Raw genomic sequence first — 24,844 nt, 5'->3', positions numbered from 1 at the left:
AGTTTGGTTAATCTTTTCCATTGTTTTTCTGTTTTCTATTTCATTTCTTTCTACTATTCTTAATTATTTCCTTTCTTCCGCTAACTTTGGGTTCAATTTGTTCTTCTTTTTCTAGATCCTTAAGTTATAGAGTTAGGTTGTTTATTTGGTATTGTTCTTGCTTTTTAGTGCAGGCATTTAGCTATGACCTACCCTCTTAGAACTGCTTTTGCTGCATTCCACAAATTCTGGTATGTTGTGTTTTCATTTCACTTGTCTCAAGAAGCATTTTTATTTCCCTTTAATTTCTTCTTTGATCAATTTATTGTTAAAGAGGGTGTTGTTTAATTTTCACATGTCCGTGAGTTTTTCAGTTTCCCTCTTGTTATTGACTTCTAATTTTATGCCACTGCAGTCAGAGAAGATAGTTGGTATGATTTCAGCATTGTTGAATTTGCCGACTTTTGTGGCCTAACATATGGTCTGTCCTGGAAAATGTTCCATGTACCCTTGAGAAGAATATGTATTGTACTATCATTGGAGAGAATGTTCTGTATATGTCTCTTAGGTCCATTTTGTCCATAGTGTTGTTCCAGGTTCCCTTCTTTGCTATTCTTTTGCATCTCCAAAGGCTGCATGAATACAGGCGTAGCTCAGAGATATTATGGGTTCAGTTCTAGACCATATCAATAAAGTGAATATTGCAATAAAACAAGTCAAATGAAGTTTTTGGTTTCTCAGTGCATATAAAAGTTATATTTACACTATACTGTAATCTACTAAATGTGCAATAGTATTATGTCTAAAAAAAACTTACATAATTAAAAAATACTTTATTGTTAGAGAATGCTAACCATCATCTGAGCTTTCAGCAAGTCATAATCTTTTTGCTGGTGGATGGTCTCACCTCAATATTGATGGTTGTTGACTGATCAGGGTGATGGTTGCTGGAGGTCAGAGTGTCTGTGGCAATTTCTTAAAATAAGACAACATTGAAGTTTGTTGCATTGATTGACTCTTCCTTTCATGAGTGATTTCTCTGTAGCATGCAATGCTGTTTGATCACATCTTACCCACAGTGGAACTTCTTTCAAAATTGGAGTCAGCCCTCTCAAACCTGCCTCTGCTTTATCAACTAAGTTTATGTGATATCTAAATGCTTTGTTGTTACTTCAACAATTTCCACAGTATCTTCACCAGTAGATGCCATCTCAAGAAACACTTTCTTTGCTCATTCATAAGAAGCAACTCCTCATCCGCTCAAGTTTTATCATGAGATTGCAGCAATTCAGTCACATCCTCAGACTCTCCTTCTCATTCTAGTTCTCTTGCTGTTTCCACTACATCTACAGTTACTTCTTCCACTGAAGTCATGAACCCCTCAAAGTCATCCACAGGGTTGAAATCAGCTTCTTCCAAACTTCTGTTCATGTTGATATTTTGACCTCTTCCCATGAAACAGAAATACTCTTTTTTTTTAAATGAAAAAGTGTTATCTTATTTTATTATTACTTATGTAAGCATTTGATGCCAAAGAAACAAAGGTAATTTTACAAACTCAGAATGTTTGCAAGTGCATGAAATTTCCATTTTATTGTAGTTTTCTATCACCCCAGTTCAAATGCATTTCTCTACAACTATTCCAGCATAGCTCCTTTGGAATTATGTCAGTCATCCTTAACATGTGACTCTGCCAAATACTTTGAATCTAAAATAAACAAATAAAATTTTAATGATTAACTTTTTTTTTATTATTTCTTAATAAAGTCATCAGGTGATGGTGGACTATTAATTTCCAACAAGGAGCTTTGTTGAAATGTTTCTTCTGATATGGTAGTTATAAATTAGAATTTTCAAAAAAACAAGGACAGAACAAAAGTACAAGAAAAGAAGCTTCTGCAGCTTAAGCCTCCCATAGTCCTAACCCTCTGAGAGAAGCAAGGCAAAGTACCTTTCCTGCAAATTAAGTGGGTTTCCAGTATTTCCATGTAGTTGAGCCTTCAGAGATAGACACTCAAGACATATCATAAATATATATACTATCTTGGCTCTGGTTGTATTAATTATGCCTGAGGAGTTTAATACCCATCCAGGTCCAAAGGTGGAAGAACATATAAAATGGCATGGTAATCAGCCTGAGCAGACTGTGAAAGCACAGACTGGTTGTGCTAGTGCAACCTGTGGGAAGTTTTCTTCCACGGAGGCCGAGTAGAACAGTCCTGCTAAAGAGACCAATGGAATAAGGGCAGTCAATGTAGGAAGAGACAGAAACATTCTTCTCCCCCACTTATTACCTGCCATTCTGACTTTTTAAAAGATAAGTGGTATTAAGAAAATTTAGTTCTGTGTGTTGTTTGTTTTTTAGAGAGAGAGAGTTCTAGTGGGGAGGAGGGTAGAAGAAGAGGGAAAGAGAGAATCTTAAGCAGGCTCCACACCCAGAATAGAGCCCAATGGGGGACTCAGTCTCACAACCCTGAGATCATGACCCTGAGATCATGACCTGAGCTGAAGTCAAGAGTCAGATGCCTAATCAGCTGAGCCACCCAGGCACCCCTAGTGTTGTCGCTTTTACATATGATCCAGTGCTGCTCCATTTCTTCTTACTATTTTCATGTGTCATCCTAGTTGCCTGCGGTATCATATTAGGAATCCCATCAATAATTGGATAGGCTATTCCCAACTCTTCATTAATCAACTCATTTGTCAATACTTCATATCTAAGTGTCTTCTTGGAGAACGGCACACCAGGAACTTGAGCAGTGCCAGGTCGAAGGCAAGGGGCTGATCCCCCATCCTCTTGTTCTTGCCCAGCACCACCACCCCGACGCATAAAGGCACCTATGGGCGGGCAACCATGGACAGCGGCACGTGTGTACCCTGCAGCGCTGAGGTGGGAGCCAGCTGCACACTCTGCTCAGCATGGTCAGGTAGCCCGTGACCACACTGCCTGGTGCCCTTGGCCAGCCCGGGTGCTTCAAACCCAAATATTCATAATGGCATCCAGAATGATGGAATCCTTTCCAAAATGTTTTTGATTGACTTTGCTTAGATCCATCAGAGGAATCACTATGGCAGCTATAGCCTTACAAAATATATTTCTTAAATAATAAGACTTGAAAGTTGAAATTACTCCTTGATCCATAGGCTGCACAATGGATGTTGTGTCAGCAGGCATGAGAAGAACATTAATCTCATTGTACATCTCCATCACAGCTCTTGGGTGGCCAATTGCCTTGTCAACAAGTAGTAATATTTTGAAAGGTATCTTTTTCTCTGAGTAGTAGGTCTCAACAGTGGGCTTAAGATATTCAGTAAACCAAATTGTAAACAGATGTGCTGTCTCCCAGGCTTTGTTGTTTCCTGTAGAGCACAGGCAGGGTAGATTTAGTATAATTCTTAAGGTCCTTTGGATTTTCTGAAGGGTAAATGAGCACTGGCTTCAACTTAATGTCACCAACTACTTTAGCCCCTAACAAGAAAGTCAGCCTGTCCTTTGAGGCTTTGAAGCCAGGCATTGACTTCTCTCTAGCTATGAAAGTCCTAGATGGCATCTTCTTCCAAGAGAAGACTGCTTCATCTACATTGAAAATCAGTTGTTTAGTGTAGGTGCCTTCATTACTTATCTTGGCTACATCTTCTGGAGAACGTTCCACAGCTTCTACATTAGCACTTGCTGCTTCACCTTGCGCTTTTATGTTAAGGAGATGGCTTCTTCCTTTAAACTTCATGAACCAAACTCTGCTAGCTTCACACTTTTCTTCTGCAGCTTCCTCACCTCTCTCAGCCTGCATACAATTAAAGAAAGTTAGGGCCTTGCTCTGGATTAGGCGTTGTCTTGAGAGAATATTGTGGCTGCTTTGATCTTCCATCCAGACCACTAAAACTTTCTGCATATCAGCAATAAGGCTGTTTCACTTTCTTATCATTCATGTGTTCACTAGAGTAGCACTTTTAATTGCCTTCAAGAATTTTTCCTTTGCATCCACAACTTAACAGCTTTTGGCCTAGCTGGGCTTTGATGTGCCTTCCTCACTAAGCTTAATCATTTCTGGCTTGAGATGTGTGACTCTTCCTTCTACTTGAACACTTAGAGGCCATTGTAGGATTATTAATTGGCTTAATTTCAATATTGTGTCTCAGGGAATAGGGAAGCCCAAGGGGGTAGAGAGAGAGAGAAGGAGGGAATGGCTGGTTGGTGGAACGGTCAGAACACACAGTATGTATTAAGTTCACCATCTCATGTGGGCATGGTTTGTGGTGCCCCAAAACAATTATAATAGTAACATCAAAGATCCCTGATCACAAGTCACTATAACAAATATAATAATAATGAAAATGTTTGAAATATTACAAGAATCACCAAAATGTGAAGCAGATACCATTGGGGAAATGGTGCCAATAGGCTTGCTTAATGCAGGGTTGCCACAAGCCTTTGATTTATTTTAAAAAAAGAAAAAAAAAGAGCCACTGGGTGGCTCAGTTGGTTAAGCGTCTGCCTTCGGCTCAGGTCATGATCCCAGGGTCCTGGGATAGAGTCCCGCATCGGGCTCCCTGCTCCTTGGAAGCCTGCTTCTCCCTCTGCCTCTCTCTCTCTCTGTCTTTCATGAATAAATAAATAAAATCTTTAAAAAAAAAAAAAGGCACTATCTGCAAAGTGCAATAAAACCAGGTATGCCTTTTGGGGGGCTGAGGGAATTGAGGCCTGAGAAATAAGAAGTCTGGCAGAGGTAGTCACAGTGATGATCCTTAGAGGAAGTCTAAACCCTGCTTGTTGAAAAGGCAAAGTCACAAGTGAGAAAACAGTGCCAAGGAGAAGGTATAGAACATGAAGATGCTCAGTGAAGATGAGGTTAACGCAGAAGAATTGGATAACAGAGTGGTTGGTAAGCTCAACCTGCTTATGGTTGTGCAGGAAGCTTGGCCAAGGAGAAGAGTGAGCCTGAACTCTAGCTCCTGATCCTCTTGCCCAGCAGTTTGCTTACAACATGAAGGAACACCTTTTACTTTTTAGTATATAGATGCCCTCTGGGCTAGTAGTGGGCCTGGACAGAGTAAGGTCTGAATCCTGCCTATTTGTTGGACCATATGCCCTGATACCTGACTATCTTGAGCCTAAGTCTCTTAACCTGCAAAATAGGATAATAATAGTGCCTACTTAGGCTTATTTTGAAGTTTAATAGAATTGATAAGCTAAAGAATATTTTCCACAATGATTAGAACGTAGCTACAAATAAGTAATTATCACTACCACAAACAACCTAAAGCCAGCAACACATACTGTCTGTACAGAGCTATTTAGGACTCATTGAAAAGACCTTGAAGGGAAGTTTAACTTTCCTTCATAAAGATCAGGGGTCAGCAAACTTTCACTGTAAAGTGCCAAAAAATAAATATTTAAGGCTCTGTGGGCCATAATGTCTCTGTCACATAGTCTTTTATTTTTTTTAAACAACACTTTAAAGTGGGGGAAGCAAATTCTTAGCTGTGGGACATACAAAACGGTTTGCAGACTAAATTTGGCCCATATGTTATAGTTTAATGACTCCTGATAATGATAAAATGTGAGAGAGGACAGAGGCCTATGAGTTTGGAAATTTGGGGTACATGTGATTTTAACATGGATCCAGGCAGGAGATAGAACTCATCAGTTACTTGACCTAAGACCTCAGACCAGCCCCTGTAATTGGTTTAAGTTGTCTTTTTGGCTCAAGATCAGATGCCCAGCCCCATCACAGTGGTCAGCATGCTATATGTGTTAAGTAAATACTTTTGAGGGAATGGATTGAAATGATTTAAAGTTTTCTGAACTGCGTTTCTTCATCTGTAAAATGTAGACAACAATGTTGTCAGGAATAAATGAGATACTCTATAAAGTATATGCATCACAACATCAATGTCTCCTGTCAATGTGTGCTTAACTATCATTTCAAATTAGTGTATCAGTAGTTCGATTTGATATAAAATAAAAAATTAAAAGTTCTAGGGATCGGTTGACTAAAAGTAGAGAAACAGGAGCCTCATCCATCAGGAAAAGTCTGGTTTTCTCAGAATGATGATGATTCTTCTTTTTGAAAAACAAATAAACGAACAACAACAAAAAAACAAGATCTCATGAAGAGGCCACCACATTCTACCTCTGAAACTGAGTGAGGACTTATGTAAGCTCTTACTACCTCCCACGACCTTTGTCCTTGTCCATCTTCCTGGGCACATTGCAAAGATTAAAATCATAGGTGATCCTTGGGGAAATGTGTAATTATAACCCAGGTGGGTTTCATTAGGATGGAATGTATGAGGATGAAGATTACAACTGAAATAGATTTCACCAAGGAATGGGATATATTTGGACATCAGGTAATTCACATTGTAACGTACCTCCTTGATATACCTGCAGAAAAATAAATGATGATAACAAAACCATGATATCTGAACTATAAAACAAGCAGTCAGTTGACACTTTAAGGAAGGAGGAAATCTTTTCAAATGTTTCACGGTAGGATACTGTAGGTAATGGAAAGTTTCCCATGAAGAGGCAATACTTACAGTCTAAACTGTTCACTCTATGTCTCAGTTGCCTCATCCGCAAAATGGGACAATTGGACCTAACCTAGCTAGTGGCATAGATTTCTTTGCAAATTACTTCCAAGTGAGTATCAATGAATCTCTGATCCTTTAAGATGGCAAATACCATAGGTAAATGAAAAACAAATTTGAGAACACGTATATAGTTTGGAAGGTGATTTTAAATAATTGAGACATATTTATCTTCTATTTTTGAAATACAGTTCAGAACTCAGGTGGAATTACAAGTCTTGTCAGATACTTTGAACTTGATACAATTTAAATAGGCTTGTTTGAGCAAGGTACAGAACGTTGTACATTTCCCAGGTTCAGCCAGTCGGCCTGCTGGATTGACTGGTGATGTCTTGATTGGTATGATTCCCCTTGACTCATTTCTCTGTTGTTGGTAATTAAAAGCTGTCTAGTTTTATTCTCATTTAATCATAAGTGAGAGGGTAATGTCTGCCAGACTTTTCCCATTCGTTTGGTGTTTGCAACACGGCAGAGCCTTGAGATCACTATGAATTCTAAGCTGAAGATCCTTATAACCGAGTATCAATGCAGATGGTGTATTGGTGTTTTGCATCTGGGAGCTGATAATCAATCTCCAAGCTAATTGGAATACAATCCCCGGTGCAAATGGATAAATTGGCATGGATGACCTTATCCTCTGATTCCAGCTTTGAAAAACAGAACTTCTGTGAGTAGGCAGAAAACATTGTCTATCAACTGAAGTTCCCACAGGTCTCTGGGACCAGAGCAAGCATCTAATTTTATGCTGGCAGGAGAACATATATTGAAGAAGCAGGATTCAAAATAATAGTTGGCCTCTCTCTAGTCTCGGTATGTTTTGTTCTGGTTCTTGGAGCTTTTCCTTCATTATGGTTTTAATCATCTCGATCAGCATTATTATAATCACAAAATGTCAGCCTAAGAAAACGATAATCTCATCGTCATTATGTTTCAATGTCACCTTTGTCAACTTGTGCTTAGCTATCATTTCAAATTACTGTATCAATGCTGTAATTAGATATAATTTGTGATATGACCAGCATTCACAGGTGAGTGGTTTTTCAAAATATCCCACACCAACTGAAATAGTTTATTATTATAGGTCTTTTCTTTCAGAACCAAATATGTTTAATGTAGGCTTTCACTTGAGAAATATTCCAAATCAAAATGTTACATTTTATGAATACAACATGACTTACTATTTATGACTTGAATATTACAGACTATGTGTGTGAGTTGGAAGCGCTGAAACCTGTATCCCGTTCTCTACAGTTTCTTTCTTCTTTTTTAACTAGGATGACATAAGGAGGTTTCTTAGGACTGTCTTCATGCATGCAATTAATGAAATTCAAATGTCTCTCTTTTACTAATCAAATTCCTTATTGAAATTGACCATTCTATAATGATTTTTATTATTTCATTGTACAGAATCATAGGTTTAAGATATTTTCCATTCTATTAAGTTTTCTTTTAAACCAAGATGAGATTAGGGTGTAAGAGAGGAAGAGAGGTGATGATTTGGAGAAAGATTTTCTACCTTCCCTTATGGGAAGAAGTAGTCTAGGTTAAAAAGTAGAACTGGTTGATCAAGCATAAAAGTGATTCATGAAATATGACATCTCTTTAACATTGAGGGGGAAAAATGCTTTCCTTCATTGAGTGCTTTCTCCCATATGCAAAATATTGACACATCCCTATTATATCAAACAAAAGCCTTCGTTCAGAGAGATAATTTTATAGAGCGGCTGGTATCATGTGATCTTATTAATATTTATGAAATATGATAATAATATGGAAAAGGGGGAACTGGAATACAGCCCTATCTTCCTAGACCCTATTCATTTCAGCTTCAAAATGTTTTTTCATTTCACACATCAGACGCTAATTAGCAAATATCTAATTAGTGTTAGAAGATTAATCGCTCATGGGAGTTGTTGAGGCTTTGAGCTTTCATGCATGCAAAAGCAGTGCCACTTTAGGTGCATTTGTTAAGGTACAGTAACTTTAAATGATAAAACTTTTATTTTTCTTGGAAAAAATTTGAAATTACAGCAATGGAGTAAATTTAGGCTCAAGTAAAAAGAGAGCAAGGAATACACAATTCAAAAGATAAAAAATGAGACCATTGAGAACCACACTTTCAGTCCAATCATCAAATGTTAGGCAAGAGCCTACTCCGTTTTAGGCACTGTGAGGAGATACTCACAAGAGCCAGAGAATCAAAAAATGTAGCCCCTGACCTCCAGATCCTAAGGGAATTAAAGGAAGGGCTTGCAGACTAAGGTCCCTGGACCAAATTTAGCCAGACAATTGGTCTTATATAGCTGTAAACTAAAAATGGTTTTTACATTTTTAAATGGTTGAAAAAAATGAAAGAAGAATGATATTTCATGACACATGAAAAATAAATGAAATTCAAATTTCAATGTCCATTAAAAAAGTTTTATTGGAACACAGCCATGCTTATTCATGTATGTAGTGTCTACGGTTGCTTTCACCTACAAGAGCAGAGTTCATGGGGCGCCTGGGTGGCTCAGTTGGTTAAGCGACTGCCTTCAGCTCAGGTCATGATCCTGGAGTCCCGGGATCAAGTCCCGCATCGGGCTCCCTGCTCGTCAGGGAGTCTGCTTCTCCCTCTGACCCTCCTCCCTCTTGTGCTCTCTGTCTCTCATTCTCTCTCTCACAAATAAATAAAAAATCTTAAAAAAAAAAAAAAAAAAAAAGAGCAGAGTTCAGTAGTTGCAACAGAGACCATATGGCCCTCAAGACTAAAAATATTTATGCTCTGGCCCTTTGCAGAAAAAAAAAATGTGCCCACCCTGAATTAAGAGCTGAATATTTTGATATAGTAGGATCATTTTTAGCATCAAGTAAACTAACACGGTTCTATAATTTGTTAGCTTGTGTGACTTTGGGTAGGGGATTTAAAATTTCTAAGCCTCAGTTTACAATATAGGGATTATGAATCTCTTCAAAAATATATGAAAACTGAGGCTTTGAGGAATTAAATAGGATTACTTAAATAAAGTGCCTTACTTGGTACTTGACTCATGGTAGATAATCTGTAAAAGTTACTCCCCTGGCCCCCATTGCCTCCTGGAGACAAAATAAAGTTAGGTTTCTCTATTAGTTTCCCTCACCCTCCTTAAGAAGGTTTCTAAATGGAAAAGTGAATGGCCCAGGATGGGTGGCAATACTATTTTTCACCTGCTTATGAATAAGATGGAAAAGGGGATAGATACTAAACTAAAATGATCTCACTGGAGATTTTCTGCTCTAATATTGTGGTACACTATCCCCATCTTGTCCCTAAGAGGCCTTAAGCATCAACTCCTTCTTCTAATAAAACCTGAAGGAAGGAAGTAGCCAGGAAGAATTTATTGTTAATGTAAGTTCCAATGATGTTGTTCTTATTTTTTTACTCATAAAAATCTCTGTTTATACCAAATTCCTATTTACAATTCATGGCTGTCAGATCTTTCATTTAAGTACACACATATTAAATTTATTGACTGTATCCTGTGGAGTTAATGATGGGTAACTCATTAAATGCCACAGGGAGCCTATCTTTTATAAGTAAGATTTTTTTTTCAGAGGGTGAGTGTTTTGGGGGAGGAAGGTTTGGGGTAAATTAAAAACTTTAAAAATTACTCTCTAAACTGAAAAATCTCTGTGTTTTAGAGCAGCAGAAATTATAATCAACACACACACACAAAGTTTAGTTATGTAAATAGTAAGATTGACTTCTAGAATCAATATATCTACATTGAAATTTGACCATAATTCAAATTGATTTATATGTTCTTGTGAAACAGGACTGCAAACTACTAAAGGCATTTAAAGTGAAGTTTAAACTGAGGATATAATGGCTTCCATTTCATCTCTCTGAAGGTTGTGAGCAACATTAATACATTTTCTCTGAAACCCTGTGCATTAGCAAAATGTTTTGAAATTATATTGATTTTAGATGACAGATATATAAGTCAATAATTTGAGGAATAGGATCATAGTCACATATAGCATATAATCACATGTTGTGATATGTATTTTGTTTACAGATTTTATTTATTTATTTGACAGAGAGAGACACAGCGAGAGCGGAAATACAAGCGGGGGAGTGAGAGAGGGAGAAGCAGGCTTCGGCTGAGCAGGGAGCCCAATGTGGGACTCGATCCCAGGACCCTGGGATCACGACCTGAGCCGAAAGCAGACGCTTAATGGCTGAGCCACCCAGGCGCCCCACATGTTGTGATATATAAATAAGAATTACTTTAGATGATTGCTATACTGGGGAGGGAGGAGAGGAAAAGCTGGTGTTCTGGAATAACCCCATATTACTCACTGGTCACTCTGTGTATTCAATATGCCCACTCAGTCTTGAGGTGCTCTGGGATGTGGGCGAGTTTTATTTAGGGAGAGTGACAGCAGGGGGGTTGAGGTGGAGTGGGATGACCTAGCAGTGGACAGAAAGATCTACCACCAGTGCATAAAGTGAGCCAGAAGCCCTTAAACCCTCTCAGCAGAGGGTTTTTTACACCATCTCTTAAAAGCCAGGTAGAGGAGGAAGAAGGAAAGTGATTATAGCTGCAAATAGAGGAAATCAGTCATAAAGAGTGCTCTTTATATTGAAGAGAAGATGTTCCCAACCAAGCAGGTGATTTAACACATTTTTCAAGAGCTTTTCTATATTTGAACTCTGTGAACGCTTATAAACATTGTCTGGCCCCCAGGAACTTACCATCAGGTCTTTCCTTGGTGTCTGTGGACCTCTAAACCATTTCAATAAGAACCACCAGGAATGAGGGTAGTTATTTTAAAAATACAGATTACTGGGTCCTTGTCTGCCTCCACTGAATCTGTGAGGGGTCATGCTCTGCAATCTGAATGTCAGTGAGCTTGTCAAGGGATTCTTAAGCACCTTAAAGTTTGAGAAAAATGTCTCTGGGTCATTGTCAAACAGGAAAAAGTAATTAATTGTTCTGCATGTCTTGCATTGTCTTTGCCCATTCCTACATACATAAAGCCATCTCTCTTGTTTTGTTTTTGCCCAAGCAAGAACTTCATCACTGCCTCTCATTATACTCTCTAGTTTTCTTTCTGTTAACTACAAATGGCTTTGCAGTAAAAACTTAAAAGATGTTATAAAACCAATAATAAGTGAGGAGCCAGAAAAACTTGGTGTCATTGTTGTTTCTTACTGTGTACCAAACCACCCCATAACTCAGGAGCTGGTGGGTCAACTGAGAGATCTTCTGCTGGATTTACCTGGGGTCAGTCACATGACTAGAATAACTTCAGGGCTTAAGTGGAGGCTGGTTGGTCTGGGGCAGTGATTTTCAAACTGTGGTCACGGGACCAGCACCATTAGCATCACCTGGGAAGTCCTTAGAAATGAACATTCTCAGACACCATCCCAGGACAACTGAATCAAAAACTAGGAGTGGCTTTCAGCAATCTGTTTTAATAAGTCCTCTAGGTGATTCCAAAGCACACTCAAGATTAAGAACTCTTATATAGGGAGCATAAGATAAGAGGGTTTGTCTCTCTTCCTCCCACAGGGTGGCCTGAGCTTCCTTAAATGGTTGGTACCATGTTCCAGAAGGATGAAAACAGAACCTGAAATGCCTCTTGAGGCCTAGACATAGAAGTTGTCCAGTGTCATTTGTGATATATTCTATCAGGTAAAGCAAACCACAAAGCCAGCCCAAATTCAAGGGGAAGGAAAATTAACTCCACTTCCTATTAAGAGGAATAGAAAATCACATAGCAACGAGGTATGGATATAGAAACAGGAATAACTGTTTTGGCCATCTTTGCATGCAATCTATCATATTAAGGAACAATTTAATAGACCTGATGCCATATTATCAACAAGATTCCCCAACATTGTCCTAAAGGATTTTTTTTCTTCCTTGCAAAATACAATGCCAATTGTGTAAGTGTCACAGGGTGGACTTAACAAAATAACTGGATGGCTTAAAACAACAGAAATTTAGTTTTTCACAATTCTGGAGTCTAGAAGTCCAAAGTCAAGGTGTCAGTAGGACCATCCTCCCTCTAAAACCTGGAGGGAAGAATCTTTCCTTGTCTCTTCCTAGCTTCTGGTGGTTTTCTGACAATTCTCACTTCAATCCAGGACACCCTCCCAGATTTCAGATGGATAGTTGGCTATATTTTATAATATTTAGAATCTAGGAGTAACTCTGTACTAGGAAGAGAGGTGGATTTCAAAGAGCTTAATTCACCTCTTAATTTGCCACATGGCTGTGTTTATGTGGCCCTTTAGTGTGAGTAGATACCTAAATGTTTCACGGTTTAGTGATCTTGACCTAAAGCCCAGGAGAGAATGCCAGCACAGAATGTGGTACTTATGTATGTTATGATGGAAAAGCCACAGAAGATAGTTTCTTCCTGAGCTGTGTGTTTTAAAGTATCCTATTACATAACATGAAAATTAATGGTACCATTCAGAATAATAATACCAGGGGCACAGTTAAAATATCATGTTACAGCTTGGAGATAGTGATAGCTGCAGTGGAATATATGTAGTGGCAATTGTGTAAAGGGAAGGTTTTATATCATCTTCCCTGGCACTCGTCGGAGATCGTTTTATTCTATTATATCTCTTTGTATAATGAGACTTTGGATTTTAGAACATGTAGACCTGTCTAACCATGTGTATTTATAGATGATAGATAGATAGATAGATAGATAGATAGATAGATAGATAGATAGATATCTATATCTATATATTCATTCATTCACTTATTCATCCATCCATCATTCGTCCTTTCATTAAACAAATGTAGACTGAATGCCTACTGAGGAATCAGAAATAATGAAATAATAATGAAACATTGTTTTGCCCTCACCTCCTGAAACAGATATTAGAGAGGGGGACATAAAATTTTAAAAAATAATAATAATAAATATACAGCATAAAATAAAATTGAGGGAGCCAAACGTGCCACGAAGGAATGTACATGTAATCGGGTGATAAAATTAACATTTATTCAAATAATCTAAGGCATATTTGAAAGCATATTTTATAAAGGTTTGTTTTTCAATATAGTAACATCTAATTACATAGTCTGCCATGACCAAGTATGATATAGTCATTGTTCAGTGCCCCTTTGCAAGTTATTGGGAATATTTTCTAATTGACGCTGATGGAGTTTAATAATTGAGCTGGTTGGGACTGTTGTCATGTTGTGTGAAGAGCATGGATTTGGGGGCGCCTGGGTGGCTCAGTTGCTTAAGCAACTGCCTTCGGCTCAGGTCATGATCCTGGAGTCCCAGGATCAAGTCCTGCATCGGGCTCCCTGCTTAGCAGGGAGCCTGCTTCTCCCTCTGACCCTCCTCCCTCTCATGCTCTCTCTCTATCATTCTCTCTCTCTCTCAATAAATAAATAAAAATCTTAAAAAAAAAAAAGAGCATGGATTTGGATCCTAAAAAACTTGGGTTTGATCTGAGGCTTGGCAGTATGGTTATTTACTGTCTCTGTGTATAATAAATGTTCTCATTAACTGAAGATAGTGCCTGATTCTTAGGTTGACCTAAAGCTTACATGAGATAACATAGCCATGATCTTTGGCAAGTAAGGGCTTAACATATATTTTTACATGTGTTTAATTTTTCCCTATAACTTCATTCAAGCAATTTGGTCTTTTTAATGGTCTTTGAAAATGGCCACTGAAAAATAGTCTTTTGAGGACAGATCAAAGATCCCCTTCTCTAAAATGGTATCACTCAAGCACTTGGTGCACCATGAAAGTCCAACTTTGAAAAAATGTTCTTGCTGGATAAACACATTTTCTAAAAGATTTAACTGCTATTCTGCTCAGATAAAGAAAACAACCATAGTTAATTTTTACATCTTCAAAAATGTATGTTTTTCCAATGATGCATTACATGTCAAATACAATAAAAGGGCATTAACAAAAACCACTTACACTAAAATCTGATTCATGCTCTCACATAATATTTATGGTTTTCTACTTTTATGGGTGCGTCCAAAGTTTGTGAATTTTTAAAAAGCCCTCTTTAAGTACCCTGCATTAGGACTGCATTTTATCTTCCTACTTTGGACACAATAATCTTAATTACATCTGCTGCGCGTGCTGCTGGACAGGGCTCCCTTTTGTCCCCTCCATGCATAAATTATGACCACACTTGTAGTCTTGATAGGTCATACTACCAATAACAGCAATGATCTTGGTAGTGAACAAACTTGGTACTATCATGTAGGATGCATCTCCAAGTGTAATAATTATTTGCAAATGATACAATTATTAGAAAAAAGTTACTTGATACTTACCACATATGAAGTTGTTCAATGTTCAGAACAATTCCATGAATTAGGAAGTGTTATCAGCATCTTACAGATGAGCAACATAAGACCATGAGAAATTCAATAACTTATCCAAATACGTAGGTTAGAAAGTGGGGAAGCAGAGACCTGAACCCCATTATTCTTCTTCTGGCATCTGTTTGCTTCATCACCATGCAGTACAGACCACCTGAGGGAGAACACATGGGGCTAAGTGATTTGTGTCACTTGTGGTAGAGTTAGACCTGGAATGTCCTCAATTTTTTTTTTTTTTAAATATCAGAAGCTAGTGCCTGGCTTTTTAAATTCTTCTATCGTGAGTCACTGTCTTCTGGAATTATCTCCTATAAATATCATGATCTGCCCAGTAACCTTACAGTGTGAACTTTATACTGCTAAAGTTTCAATCCCTGACCTAAAAGGAAATCTTTAATCAAGAAATGGATCCTGGTGCTTCTGTTAGCTCAGAGCTCCCCTAGATGACTAACACTAAGTCTTTGCTAACTGCTGAACTGAACAGTTAAGTGACAGAAGGTTGCACAGAAGGTAAATATTCTTTGAGATGTAAGCCTAAATTAGGAAGGAACGGGAGGATTGATCATGAATGGGTGCCTACATTTGATAGTCTCATGATTTAGGTGTCCTACGGAGAGATGTTGGCAGGGACTCCAGTTAAAAAAGGGAGGAGCCACTCTTTGAGGCAGAAATAATGACAACTAAGCATCTGATATTCCATGGTCCCTTGGCTTTCTTCCACACTGAAAGTCCGAACTAATCTCTCTGTCAACTCCAGTGTGGTAATTTACAACTTAACACCCTTAGGCCAATTTCTATCCCCCTCCCCATAACTGACACCTCAGTCATCACGCTGGCCTTCTCTCCTTCTGGGTGCAGAGACCCCACTTATCTCACCTTCAAAGGGGCAGTCACATCGACTGCACTTGATGCATTTGTAACGTGTCAGTCCAAAGCACAAGGTCATCTGAATGGGACTTGCACTTGAGATCCACTTATTTTGGTAGACTAGCATCTGTCTGGCAGTGGGTTCCAAATTGGAGTATTTGTTCTTCAGGATCTGTTAGGAACAGTGGCATAAGAAGGAGGAAGAATGGTTTTGACATTATAAATGCTTCTCAGCCACAGTTAATTTTTGGCAATATTTTGAAATATTTATCTTAGATTTATTTTTTTCTTTTTTATCATACAGATTCATGCCAAAATACAGAAACCATGTTGGCTATAAATGTGGAGCCACACAATAAATAGTAGAGCAATCAGGGACTTTAGAATTTATATAATTTAACCTTCTTTTTACAGGTGTGTAAACTGAGGCCTGGAGAGGTTATATGCCCAGTCCAAGGTCACATGGCTAACTGATTGTAGTTTCTTATAGTATTCCCTAAGACCCAAAGATGTGGAAATATCCACTAAACTCGTTTTCTCTTTGCACTTTTAATTACTTCTATTTCTCTGATTTATCATATCCCAACATATTCTTCAGTCCTTCCAATTAAAGGGATGAGGGGAAAGGTGGAGACAAGGATAGGAGCAAGAATACATTAGCATATATTAAGATAATTTACACCAAATCAAAAACTTACATTCAATTCATCAGGGCACTTTCCCAGAGCAAATCACAGAATTTTCCCCTAAGTAATTATAAAACAGGTTAAAGGAATAAGGACTCTGGTCATTCATCGATTCCTGATTTTTATTCCCAGACTTATCACTCCCCAGGATGAGAGGTTTGAGAGAAAAGATACATTTGTAAAATGACTAGAATAATTTTACCCACCTCAGGGATTCAGTGAGTGTTTAATACCATAAAGGCCTCGGAGATAGTCAGATGAAAGGTGCTTTAGAAGGCAGACATGATTACTGGATTAGAATTTCAGAGAGTGAGAAAGGAATCTTTTGTGTTGACAGGTTTTTTTCTTACTCTTTTTGCAGTCATATAGTGGTTTAAATTTTTTTCCTCCCAATTTTTTCAATTTCAGATCATGTCCTTGACTTGGTACAGCTCTCATGAGAGGGAATATGTGTTGGTGGAAACTGTCTACCTCCCTTTTGGATTTTTTTTTCCAATATGCATTTTAGCCTCCTTGAATTTGCAGGGCTAATTTTCCTCATTTCCCACGGTTGTGATGTTTATAAAGTAAAATGGAATTACCTAGGGACAGTGTTCTCTAACTCAGTATTTATTACATGTCACAGAGGCACACACGCACACGCACGCACACACACACGCACATGTACAAGTATACGCACACACCTCCCTGTATTGAATTGTTTGGAGACCAGCCCAACTTTGTTTCATTCTCCAAAGGTTGCCATCATATCATTAATCTCTCTCAGCCCTTAAAAATGGCCTTTTGCCATATTCTGTCAGAAAACAAGATATAGACCATTTACTTTAAATACCTAAAAATAAAAATGCTGAATCAAAGAGTCTCTCACACACACACACACACACACACACACACACACAAGCTACCTAATGTATTTTCGATTGTTCGAAATATCTGTGCGTTGGGTAGGGAGGAGCAATAGAATTTGCAGTTTATTGATAGTGAAATAGTTTATTACATTGGTTGTAAAATGTTCTTTGTTATTAAAGTAAGGAGTGCTAATTAATAATCCTGCAGAATTGTAGAGCCACCTTTGAACGGCAAAAATAAATTCTTAATCTTTTGCAGTGGGATTCTCCTCTTCCTTTCTCTCTCCCTCCCTCCTTTTATGTCTTCCACTCTCCTTTCTAGAAATATTTATCACAATAGGAACTGTGCAAGGGCCAGCGTTTATAGTGGCATTTGAATTCAGCCAATCACACTAGAATAACCTTATGGATTCTAACAAGGAATGAATATCAACATATCTTTTGGTGTGAAAAGACTGAGGATAACACCAACCCAAAATCTATAAGCTTTGTTTTACTTTACATAGGATATTTCCCCTATGAGTCATGAGCATTATATCTAGTACACTTGAACTTTACAAAGCTTATGAAGATATCTGTGGCTTAAAAACTAAAGTGTATTGGCTCCAAAATGAAAGTAAAATGACAAAATCCAAATTAATTAAGTTTAATTAAATAGCTACTGAATGCCAAATTTAGCATTATGTCAACTGATGGACTGCTACCCAAGTTAAGTTTATGCGCTTATATATAACTTAGATCTTTATATAACACTTAACTATTTATCTATATATACTTGATATACAATATATATTATATATTATATTTTATATATTTATATAGACCTGGAGGGCTAGGGCTTTTTGCAAAGACGCATTCTAGGAACAATGAAGTCTTAAAGCATCCTTTTTCAAAAAAATGATTTCCTTTTTCAGACAACGTCACAGTAATGGCAAATTAGATTTGATGTGTATGTGTAATATATTTGCAAAAAGAACTAGTTACCACTTAACAGTATGGAGGGTGGGGGTTATTTTCCCATACACAGTAACTTTGTGATGTGTTAGCTGTTTTTGCAGTATGAATACATTTCTTTCTGCTTTCTCTCTCCACTAAAAAGTTGCTGTGAGCTGACTTTTGTTCCATTATACCTCGGTGCATTCATGGACTCCTCCTTCAAAACTATTGCCAGGTGTTAGCATCTTCCCTGAGTAATTTCAGGCATTTTCCTTTGAATGAAAATGGCTCACTTGGAAGGTTGTGAAAGGCATATCCATGTGGAATTGAGAGGATTTTGTGTTGCGATGTGGTGAGAAGACTTGCCAGAAATTGCCTGTTTCAGGCTGATGATGCAAAACTAGACATCTGTTAAATTAACATCTACCTAACGTTTTGCCTTCAGTCAAATGCATTTTTTAAAAAAATTAAATCTCTCCCACTCTCTCCCACTTTCTTTTTTTCCCACTGTCAAAACAATCTGTCACAAGATATTTAATTTCTGTGTAATGGGTTACTTAAAGAAACCAGCATATGGCTCAGTGTAAGTACCTAGCTACAAGTGACAGGCAATGGTGCACACTGCTGGTTTGCTCTTCTCCTGAAGCATATTGCACCCAGCATCGATTTCATTATGGTGCTGGATTCCCTCGGCTTTGATTTACATTATTGCCAGTCTCTCACAACTCTTGCCTTACAGAATTAGAATATCCGTATAAATATTCTTGTTCCACCAAGGAGTCAGAAAGCACTTTCTATTTTGGTTAAGTGGTGGTCAGTGTATGGCTCTAACTGTTTGGGGGAGGGAGAAAGTGTAACCTCATTACGCACAAAGCTTTACACACCCCTGCTTGTGTGCAAACACTTGTTAGTAGACCCAAGCTGATGTGTAGCCTGGCTGTTTGCTGTAGAGGGACTGATCTTTGACACAGTGACAATACTCGAAACATCATGCCGAACAAGGGCATCCCTATCGATGCTAGTAATTTCTACAGTGAATAACCTTCTTATATAGTGGAGTTGCCCTATTTGGGGAAAAGAGTCTAAAGTCACCGTCACCATGGAGAGAGCAAAGATGAAGCATGATCAAAATTGTCTATACAAATCCCTTGAGCCATCCATGAGGTATAAATGGTTGGGTGGGTAACTCCGTGTATAGTAATGCATGTGCATTTATATGTGGTAGAGTGGAAAGTGCTTATTAATTCAGCAAATAGCGTTCACTATGTGCCAGGCACTTTTCCAGGCCCTGGGAATGAGATGTGAGCAAGAAAGGCAAGATTTCTGCTCTCAATCTGCTCATATTCCCATGAGAAAAGCCCAATAAACACCTAAGAAATTAGCAACCTGTAGGCAAAATATAAGGTTATGGACTATTTTATCTATCTGTCTATTTATCAGTCTAATCTATCTGTAAGCAATAAACAAACATATGCATAAATATATATCTTTTATGATAAACTAATAAATGAATCCATAAACAAAATATAAGTTTACAGATTATTTTATCTGGCTATAAGAATTAAATCTCTCTCTGGGGAACTATAGATATAAATAATATCTAAATTAACACATAAAATACAAGTTTACAGATTATTTCATCTATCTATCTATCATCTATCTATCTATCTATCTATCTATCTATCTGTGATCTGTCTCTGTTTCTCTCTGTCTCTCTATCTCTATCTATCGATCGATCGATCTAGTTTTGTACAAGTTAATATTTGCACAAACCTACTCTATTGTATACCTTCTTTGAAGGGCAAAATGTTTATTTCTGTGAAATTTGAAAGGTCCTCAGCTTGTTCTTCATTGGAACTACTAATCGCAGTATCTGGAGAGCTGGTTTAAAAGTGAGGTCTCCCAAGTGGGGTTTGACCTCTGGGCCATTGGTAAGGAAACAGGAAGTTGGGGTAAACCTCCGTGAAGCAAAGCACACACCAGCTCCCTGGTGGTTGCTGTCTGATTGTTCATTCACTGAAAGGCTATTTTGGGGGTTTTCTAAAAGCATGATAAAATACCTGCAATAAATGACTTCAGTTTATTACTTAGTAATTCAAATTCTCAAGTGCCCTAGAAAGTATCTCTGGGTCATTGTTAGTGGAAAGTTGTCGTAAATGAACGTGCTAGGCAAGGTGACAAATCCTTGGTCCACTTGTACCCAACAGCTTGGAATAGCTATGTGGTTAATCAGAACATGATGAAGTCCTAAAGTGCAAGCAGCATATAGACTGAAGTATACATTAGGAGAGCCAAGAAAATACAGTATTTCTTTTTAGTTCGACAAGAAATTTCAATGGTCACACTTAAGATTATTTTCAAGAATTATAATTCTTTCACATAATTTTTATTGTGACTCTCCGGAGCCTCTCATACCAGTCTCTGGTTAGAAAGCACTGGTTAGACAAGAGACTATTAATTATAGGGGACAAACTGATGGTCACCAGAGTGGATGTGGGTTGGGGGAATGGGTAAGATAGGCGATGGGGATGAAGGAGTGCACTCGTCATGATGAGCACTGGACGATGTATGGAAGTGTTAAATCACTACATTGTACATCTGAAACTCATAGAACACTGTATGTTAACTAACTGGAATTAAAAAAAAAAAAAAAGAAAGAAAGCACTGGCTAGAAATCCACCATGTTTAGCTAAAGCTGAATGCCACTGAGATTATTAAGAACCAAAGACAGACTCTTATCCCTTTATCTCCCATGAAATAAGGGGGGTGTGTGTGAACATTGTACAGAACCCACTGGCCTCCTAGCCTTGCAATGCCTATTCGCGGTGGTGGAATTTGCTGCTTTAAGCTTCTAAGATGATTTGCATGTTCCATTAATGTCTGTTGTATATAGGACTGAGATTTCTTCTCGTACTGTCTTTAGGGAGATCAAAACTGATAGAGAAATAGGAGAATTACAAATTTAAACATCCTAATACCATAGCTCCTTGTGGTGTCCTGATATTCATTTCATGACTATTTAGTAAATACTGGCTAGTTGCCAAACACTATAACAGGTGCTGGTGTGCAATGGTAAGTTAACAGTGAATGAGTGAATGAGTGAATGAATGAATGAGAGAGATATGGGTTCCCGCTCCCTGGACCAGTAGAGAAACAACATTAATCAAATAAGCAACAAATGAAAATATCAAAATAAGCTGAGGAAAAATGCTCTGAGAGACAGAAACATGATTTTAGGGAACACATATCCAAGGAAGCTGACCATAATTGATGGGATCGGAGATTCCTCTGAGGAAGTGACTCAGGAGCTGAAAACAAAAGAATGGAGAGTGAACTATGTGAAGAGCAGGGAAGAACATTTCAGACATGCAAAATAGTATGAGCACTGGCCTGGGGGTCAGGGAGCCCAGGGCCTCCCCAAGAGCTGATAACAGGCTGGTGTAGCAGGAACTGCTCCAGCAGGGCTGGAGGAGAGTGGTGTGAACGGGGCTGGACGGGCAGGCAGGAACTGAAAAACTGGGTGCCATGTCAGTAAATAATCCTGATTTTCAAAAGCAAACTCTGAATATATGAACAGGTCTAAAAAGTGCGTGAAAGCACTTTGAGCTCATTGACCCTCACGTAGCTCCCAGGTCTGTGTCCAGTTTTGTGCGAGGCCATAAGAGGAGATGGGAACCAGGAGCTCTGTGTTCGTTATGAGCTAGAGTGGTAGAAAATGAAACCTTTAAGAAATGTTAAAGGGATCATGGACATCATATGTGATGAAGAAAAGATTGGGGGCGGGGGTTGGAATAAGCTTTCAGGATCAGCATGCCTTCTGCCCAGCTGAACAGTGCCTGGCTAATTTCCCTTTCTAATGAGACCGGCACAAAATCCATCCATTTAGGCTATTCAGCTTTTAGGTAAATGTACCAAGCTGTTGGGGTAGAGGGGAAAGAGGGGTTGACATTGATGGATGGAGTTAAATACCAGAGCCCCCTCCTTCATTCAGACTTTTCTAAAGCAGTATTGTGACCAAAAGGCCTGGAAGATTCCAGGTGGGCAGGGCAGGCTGGACAGAGCCCAGCTGTCCCCTTCAGAAGGGGAGGAGGAGGGCGAGATGGGGTCTCCTTCTGTCAGAATGGAAGGATCCTCTTCAGATCTGGCAACAGCGTGTGGTACACGGAGGCATGAGTTCTTCACACAGGGTTTACTTCTCATCAGAACAGCTCCTGGGAATTACTCAATGGAACAGATGGGTTTTCCCCTGACATAATTGAATTTTTTGTTCAGAATTACCACCAGAGCAATATCCACTTCCTCACTTACCTCTGTGGTACCGCCCTCTGACTTTTTGGACAATAAATTGTTATTTCCCTTTATTCTAAAACAGAATGACATTGCTCTGGACCTGCCTTGAGAATGGCTAAATTGAAGTAAGGAAGGTTACCATTCCTTGACTCGGGAGCTGGATGTGTTATCCTCTAAACATAAAAGATGTTCAGTGAGTCAAGCTCCTTGAAAAGACTTGAGCATATGTGTTTTTAAAAGGGGTGATGATTATTTCCCACTAGTTTTCTGACAGTTGTTCTCATCAGATGCTTGGAGTCAATGACCTCACTCTGCAGTTTTCAAATGAATCCAGTGGCAAAGGAGATTGGGGGTTGCGGTATTGTTACCAGGGTGGATGTAGCACTGACAGATACATTCAGAGCCGTGGATACTCAGCTATGGATGAGAGGTACTTAGAATGCTTTTAACTCTCATAATGACCCTAGAACATATATACTGGGTTTTTTTTTTAATTTTTATTTTTTGCATTTTACAATTCAGGAAACTGAGGCACAGAGCAGTAATTTGCCCAAAGTCACTAAGCTGGTAAACAGAGCAGCTGGGATTCAGATCCAGGCGGCCTGGCCCCAGGACCTGCGTTCCTAATCACTATCTATATCACCAAGAAATGGATTGGGTTGAGAGGGTGGCAGAGATAAGAAACTCAAAGCAGTTGTTTATTTTCAAAGGAGCTTCTATCTTGCTGTTTCTCCTCCTCCTCCTCCAACCTATTCCAACTGCTCAGAGAAGACAGATGCCTGGGGGGGGGGGGGGTGAGTAGCAAAGCAAATCCTTATAAACTATTATTATTTTTTTTAAACTTAAGGATTAAAAACACAAATTTCCCATCACTCATTTTTGTGGCAACTAAAGGGGGCCATCAAACTGAATACTCCCCTTTCTCCCTCAGCACATAGACACAGGGACACATACACACACACACACACACGCACACACGCACACACACACACTCCCAGGGGCACTTGGAAAAAGTTCTGTGGCTCTCTCTACCCTTTCTCAGATTCACATCACTTGGTGCTGGCCATGGCAGTCAAATATATAAGCAACCCTTTGGAAGACCCCCACAGTTCAGGCCTTAAAAATGATTTTGACAAGTGAATGTTTTAAAAAAAGCCTTTCTCAGAAATAATACTGACCAAACAGCACTTTGGTATTTAAAAATTGAAGCACATTCTGGTTCATTCTCTTTATCTTTTTTTTTTTTTTTTTTGCCTATTTACATATTCTATTTTTAAAATTCACATTCAATGTATTACATTTAATTCAGACTCAGGTGGCCATCCTGCTGTCTGTCAAACCTTGGAAAGGCATCTTACTTGTAAGTCATTGTCTTCTCCCCGCTGACTTTGTTTTTGGACAGCCAACGGGGTCATTTTCTACTTCACCCTTGGAGAGTCAGCCTTCCTTCCATTCGGCGATTGCTGGGATGAAAGTAGCCAGCTTGTGTCGTCACCTCTAGAGATGGAGGGGGAAAAGAATGTTTAAGTCAGGGGCGCCTGGGTGGCTCAGTTGGTTGGGCGACTGCCTTCGGCTCAGGTCATGATCCTGGAGTCCCGGGATCGAGTCCCTGGATCGAGTCCCTGGATCGAGTCCCGGGATCGAGTCCTGCATCGGGCTCCCTGCTCCGCAGAGAGTCTGCTTCTCCCTCTGACCCTCCCCCCTCTCATGTGCTCTCTCTCATTCTCTCTCTCTCAAATAAATAAATAAAATCTTTAAAAAAAAAAAAAAGAATGTTTAAGTCAGTCGGCTTGTTCTTTTCCAACATCTCCAAGAGAAAGCGCCTCCATTTTGCTACTAAGGAGAATAAATCCCTCCTTGACCTGCTGGGTGACAGTAACTCCTCCAATCGGCAAACATGGCCGATGACAATCTGACCGGCCGTTGTTTGGCACACCTACATTCCAGGCCCGCTGGGGTGCACAAAGACACACAGCACCTTCTGAATGGAGTGTGGACTAGCCTTTTCAAATTCCTTAAGGGGAAAAAGAAACTTCAAGGACATGTTTACAGCAAGAGGACAGAAAAGAAAGGAATCTTGCTACTAGCATTTCAATCTGCAGGATAGGTTCTGAAATGCTATGTTTGGGGAACCCCTAATGGCTAAACTTACACAAGCAGAAGGAAAATAAAATGCCCTTATTAAATTTTCTATGAACGTACTTAAAATTGTCCCTTTCTCCTGTCTCCATGTCTCAGACTTCGAGTCATTTTGCCTCTCTCCTCTGTTTCCAACTCCGTTGAGTTACAACCAATCAGA

The 24,844-nt window shown here is 38.9% G+C and overlaps 1 protein-coding gene and 1 pseudogene across 2 annotated transcripts in view; one reads left to right on the top strand and one right to left on the bottom strand.

The window, feature by feature from the left end:
* The window catches only part of TENM2 (teneurin transmembrane protein 2), a 926,033-nt gene that overhangs the window by 234,963 nt on the left and 666,226 nt on the right, over positions 1–24,844 (top strand). The window lies entirely within an intron of this gene.
* On the bottom strand, positions 2,039–2,253 carry LOC123862050 (phosphatidylinositol N-acetylglucosaminyltransferase subunit Y-like; annotated as a pseudogene).

This window comes from Mirounga angustirostris, unplaced genomic scaffold (genome assembly GCF_029215605.1).
Source record: "Mirounga angustirostris isolate CCGP_5_RB_7025 unplaced genomic scaffold, mMirAng1.0.hap1 SCAF_7, whole genome shotgun sequence".
Lineage (NCBI taxonomy): Eukaryota > Metazoa > Chordata > Mammalia > Carnivora > Phocidae > Mirounga > Mirounga angustirostris.
The sequence above is the reverse complement of the archived record's forward strand: the minus strand, read 5'-3'. Positions and strand labels throughout refer to the sequence as shown.